Genomic DNA, 5,940 nt, shown 5'->3' with positions numbered 1-5,940 from the left:
AAAGCTACAAAATTGCTTTATGATATGATCTTGTAAAAATGAGACTACTTATAAGCATAAAATATAATAAGAATAAGACTTTAAAATGGAAGTATAAAAATGAAACTTTGACAATAGAAGTCTTATTCTCTGTGGTTCGTTCACGAATTAAAGTAATTACATAATATAATTCTTTGCATCGACTTAGGTACAAAGTGCAAAAAATTGTATGTATGTAGCCAACTGTCGGTAATACACTTTTAGTTTACTTGTTTAGTTCAAGAATAATTATTTAATTTAACTAATCATATCTTTTAACTGATATTTCTGTGTTTAATTTACTGAATATCAAACATTTTTTTCCACAATTTTAGGATAAACGATTTTACTTAAATGTTTTCTCTTGATATTAAATTTGAGCAGGAAATATTGAAATGGAAGCAACATAAAATTTTAAGTATTTATCGTAGAATTGGGGTTTGAAAAATTTGGAGTTGATAGTGAAATTTGAACTAAACTAGGAAAAAACCCTGAGAAAGTAAAATAGAAATAAAAACTTGGATACAGAACAAGGAAACTGTATTTTTGGAATTTTTATCATAAAAAATAGTATCTAAGTTGTACTCGTACTCAAGTCGTAGAATTTGGTTTTGAAAAATGCGGAGTCCACAATGAAATTTGAACTAAACTTGAACTAAACTCTTAGAAGTTAAAATAGCAATATGAGCTTACATACAGAAAATAGTAATTGTTTTTAATTATAAAAATTGTACTCAAGCCATCGAAAGAATATACGTCAGAAATTTGCTGCTGATTTGTCAAAAACTACGACTGCCCCCCCCCCCCTTCTTGTCTTCACCCCTAATACCCCTCTACCCATACTGGATTTTGATAAATATCGTACGTTTTAGGCCACTTGATTTTATATATTTCAAAAACTGTGCCCCCCCCCCCCCTCCCAATCCACTCCACCATTCCCTATTACTCTGACGACCTTTCCGGGAGCTCCAAGAATGTGGGTGACAAATTTGGTCCCAATCATGAAATATTGGATTTTCATAAGCATCATGTGTTTTCCACAACTTGATTTTATATACTTCAAAAACTGTGACCCCCCAATATTCCAGGGCGATATATAATTCTTTACTTACACAAGATATGCTGTACAGTAGCGATACCTGGACATGCCAATATATGTTGATTATGTTGTGGAGATAAAGGATGAACGATCGACGTAACAAGTTTAACAAGGTAAGGTTATTGGTGGCATGCCACGAGGCAGACTGAGGAAAGAGTGGTTGGACTGTTTGAATAACACCCCAATTCAAGACAATATAAAATGCTATAGAGACAGAAGGGCTTGCATGAGAAAATATACGGAAGTGAAGGAAGCGGAAGATGTATGCCAGAACAGATAAGTGTGGCGACAAATAGAGTATAAAATAAATGCATGAGAAAGAGTGTCCGTCGACTGAATGATACCTGAAACAAAAGACCTTAGATACTGATAGGCCAGAACCAAGTATGGCAAAAGTCACGCGCTGGTGTCAAACTCAATATTCTCAAGCCGATTCTAACTAATGCGGCTATAGACTAATTAGAGGGTACTTTAATTTCATTAAATTGATACAAATTACATTAGACTTGGTCGAGCGTCTGACAGTTGTAAACATGGAGCAGACAGCGCCATAGCCATTCACCAGAATCCATAGATGAAAGGGTTGAATACGGGTGGGACTGGGCACCAAGTTCGCGTCGCTCCGAAGAGGCAGCACCAACCGGCCCTCAGCAAAAATGTGATCACACGCTAGGACACCAGCGGTGGCTTACCGAAACCAGAGTCCAGATACGGGTAGTACGAGGCGTTAGTTTGGTGACCGCCGGCGAGTGGCAACACCGAATGGACCACCGTAGCACAAAACCAATCCTGCAACACCACGTGAACGAGCGACCACGCGCTGGCATGAGAGGGGAGGCCGGCAACCATTTTAAAAATGGCGTACGCACAACCAATAGCAACCCCAGCGGTCCGTATGCCAGAACCAATCGGCTGGACGGATTCTACCACGGAAGGCGCGCATTGGCGGAAGACATCATTGAAGCTCGTCTGTTGGCACCATTCAATCAATGATGGCCTCGCAGGAAGTTGGCAAGGCCCGATGGAAAACAGCAGAAAGACGACGGAAGCGAGCAGCGAACTGGAGAGTCGGCTTGAGAACCGGGAACGACGGTCAGACCCAGATTCTTCTCAGAGAAATCTCAGAAGATTGTCAGGCAAAAAAGGAAAGAATCGAGATTATGGACGCGAAGGACTGGATAACAGCAGCCAAGTGGCTTCGAAGTAAGTGGACGTTTCTTTGCCAATTGTAAGTACCGTTCCCGCCTCGACTCCGGTCTGCGGTAAACCAAATATTTATCGCAAATGTTTCGTCGAAATAGTGTGGAACCAGCGGAGACCCCCGCGTGACTCGAGATTTGGAAAGATGTTCGGCTTAAAGGCCAACAGTGATAAGTTGGGTCGAACTAATCTCTCCAAAACGACCTGGCAAAGGAATTGCCTATGAAAGAGGAAGTCGGAGCATAGGACGCCGATGTCTCCGTTGAGTTTTCTCAGACCGTGCGCGGGTTCCCGAAATCAGTTCTCCCTCTGTGTCTCTTCGCGTTTCAGTAGGTTTTAGTTAGGCTTGATAAAAGGAATTTTGTTTTTGTCGTAAGTGAATTTCAAGAAACATGAAAGTCGTAATTTTAAATGTAACTTGGCTTTTCTTGGTGTTAATAAATAAGTGAATTTTTATCCTACAAAGGTCTGAGCATTTAGAAACGAGTTTACTCTCTCGCCCACGAGAACGACCCCCCACCCCTTTTTAGTGTCTCATGTCACAGTACCCTACCGAAAAGAATATTTGAGTATATACTAAAAATTCTTTAGGTCAAAGAATCTCAAAGAAATTCTCCGCAGGCACTCAGATAGATATTTTTAAAGGTCCAGGAAGCTCGTTTAAATGGTCTGAAGGCTTTAAAATATCCTTTCCGAAATTGAAATAAGAATACCATCATAAATAACAAGCAGAGACGCTATCTCAATAGAGTAGCCGACACTCAAGGGTCCTTTGTTAAGCTTTCGGATTAAAATTTAGAAGTAGATTTTTTTTAATTTCATAGTTAACAGCCTAAAACATAATAATTCGGAATCTATGGGTTTCGATGACTTCAGATATCCAACTTTTTTTTTTAATGCTTAAAATTGGAATTAATAGAAAGTTTCTCGTAAATGGAATGAGATACGCCTAAAAAGACAACATTTTTGAATTCAACTAGAAAATTTTATATGAGTATATAAGTTATAATTATAAATAAGTATAATGAGAAAATTCATCAATTACAAAAAAGCGTTAATAATTTGAAGAGAAATTTAAAAAGGGAGAGCGGATTAGCCACGACCAACTACTGTAAATAACTCTGCCCGCCCGGCACGTGACGAATACAAAAGGAACATTATATTACCGTCGCACCACTCTTAAAACGACCACTAAAAGGATCTTGAAAAGGACCCAAATCTCTCAAACTATCTCCGAGACTATTTTGTTTCAAATCGACTTTGTTTATAGATTCAAATGGGCCAAGCTATTTCGCTAAAGAAAACTCAGAGATTTCTTTCGTTAGGGTAGAGCTAGCGTTCTTGCTAATTTTTCTACCAGGACCACCCCCGGCTAGGTCGTGTTAGCGGTAGGCACACGAAATTTGGCGTGTAAGACGGATTGCATACTTTTTAATAAGCCCCAACGTGTCCACAGACACACACACACACACATTTCGGTTTTGATTCCTCTAGAATCAAACCGAAGAGCCTATGACAAAGCCACCGAACGCGTCCTCGGGTTGCAGATAGAGGGTCCCTGTATCAAGGGTTTCTGCTGAATATGGTTACAAAAATAAATAGGCAGTCGCGGATAATTGTCCAGGGGTGGTCTCGAAGGAATTAACCCCCAAGCGAAGGTGTGAAAACCGTGCCGAAAGCTGAATGGCACCTGGGTGAGGTGTCTAGAACGGTGACTTTGGGATACCGGGCGACTTCTCAGAGTACGCAGCCTTATCCTTGCATGCGGGGCTCTACAAGGATGAACGAACCCCTTTCCCTACCTTCTCGTGGGAACAACAATGACAACACCAAACATAGTTGTAGTAAGTGCGGTTCAAAACAACAGAACGCGCAGGGCTCCCGACAATAGGTCGGCCAACAATGCCGACCAATCTAGAGCTGGGGGAGCCAATGAAAATGGATTCAATGCGATGGATAGGCGAGATCTCGCAACCTTTGGGTGGACGGAGCGACTGAATCACGACTTGCTAGAGTGCTACGATACGAGTGCGGCCCCTGAACGGGGTTACATGGCACGGCTGCATGCTCTGTGGGGCGAGAAACACCCGGATCTATCGTACTTTTCACAGCAACGTCTGCGAAACCATGCTGAACTACTCCGTAAAAGGGGCTATGTAAACGGAACGCCTACTCTACCACAGCTAGAACAAGCCGGCAACAGAGAAAGAGAGGCGACACTAAGACAAACCGAAGACAGGCATCCAATAGATGAAGAGCGATTCTATACGACCCGGAAAAACATCAACACCAAGGTTTCTCTCAAGCCTAAAGATCTGGCTGGAATGGGTGACGAGCTTCGTGGACATTTTTCCGGAGAATCCGACCTCTGGGCTATCAATTATTATGTGTATAATGCAGCGAGAGCTTTGGCCGATGCGAACCGTAAAACAAAACCATAGGCTGATCATAAGACCAAAAGACGAATGCATCAACTTGCCATAAAGATAGGCTGGACAAGACAGTACGCGTCCCGCATTCAGTGCGTGATTGACTACATCACATCTGGCAGGAATATTACCGCCAAGGTTCGAAAGTTTGCGCGCGAACTCCGGACCCGTTATCACACACTTATCAAGTCAAAGCTGCTGACCATCAGACAGCATATTGATGAGAGAATACGGATACTATCTGACGCTAAGAGAAGTCTAGAGCGGAGGGAGAAGTGGGTCAGAGAAAATCAACAGTTTCTCTCTGACTCATCTCGACTCTTCCAAGAGACCCTCCAGTTACTGTCGAACACCCACCCAAACCAGAGGGGGTCGAAGTATTTTGGAGAGAAGTCTACGAAGTTCAGCATAGACTGGACGAAGACTCTGAAAATATAAAGAGCTTCAAGGAGTTATGTGTTGCCCTCATAACACCTGATAAAGAATGCCCACCCATCACTACCGAGGAGGTGAAAAAAGTATTAAGAGGGATGAAGAACTATTCCGCACCGGGACCAGATTATATCAAAACCTTCTGGTGGAAGTTTTCTTCAACCCATCAGCATTTGGCCCGTATTTTCACCTCATATTTGAAGTCGGAAGAGCCGATTCGAGAGTGGTTGGTGGAAGGGCGCACAATTCTTCTGCCGAAAAAAAGCGCCAATAACTTGTCTGAACACACTTTATAAGATATTCACAGCTATCCTAAATGATAGTATTGTTCGGGAAATTGAACCTGTGTGGCAAGAAATGTATGAACAACGAGGCTCAAAGAAAGACGTAGCCGGATGTCGGGAGAACCTGCTCATCAAAAGATGTGTCAGCAAAGATGCAGCATTCTACCAGCGTGACCTATCAATGGCCTGGATTGATTATCGGAAAGCTTTCGATTCGACATCCCATAGACTTACCATCTGTCTTTTGAAAATCTTAAAGGTTCATCCGCAAATAGTTGGGTGCATAGAGATTGATGCCGCTTTGGAAAACCAGATTTACTATCTCATCTGGAAAAAATCGTGTGACAACTAACAAGGTCACCTTTCAGAGAGGTGTCTTACATTATTGCCACTATCTCTAGCACTTCGCCATTCCGACGGGTACTTGTGCGGCAAACCTGTAGATCGAAAGTACAAGGTCACTCATGTATTTTACATG

At 42.1% G+C, this 5,940-nt stretch overlaps 1 protein-coding gene across 2 annotated transcripts in view; it reads right to left on the bottom strand.

The window, feature by feature from the left end:
• Positions 1 to 5,940, bottom strand: part of LOC117168502 (nuclear valosin-containing protein-like) — a 253,892-nt gene that overhangs the window by 238,017 nt on the left and 9,935 nt on the right. The window lies entirely within an intron of this gene.

This window comes from Belonocnema kinseyi, chromosome 2 (genome assembly GCF_010883055.1).
Source record: "Belonocnema kinseyi isolate 2016_QV_RU_SX_M_011 chromosome 2, B_treatae_v1, whole genome shotgun sequence".
Lineage (NCBI taxonomy): Eukaryota > Metazoa > Arthropoda > Insecta > Hymenoptera > Cynipidae > Belonocnema > Belonocnema kinseyi.
This window is presented reverse-complemented; position numbering and strand designations above follow the sequence as displayed.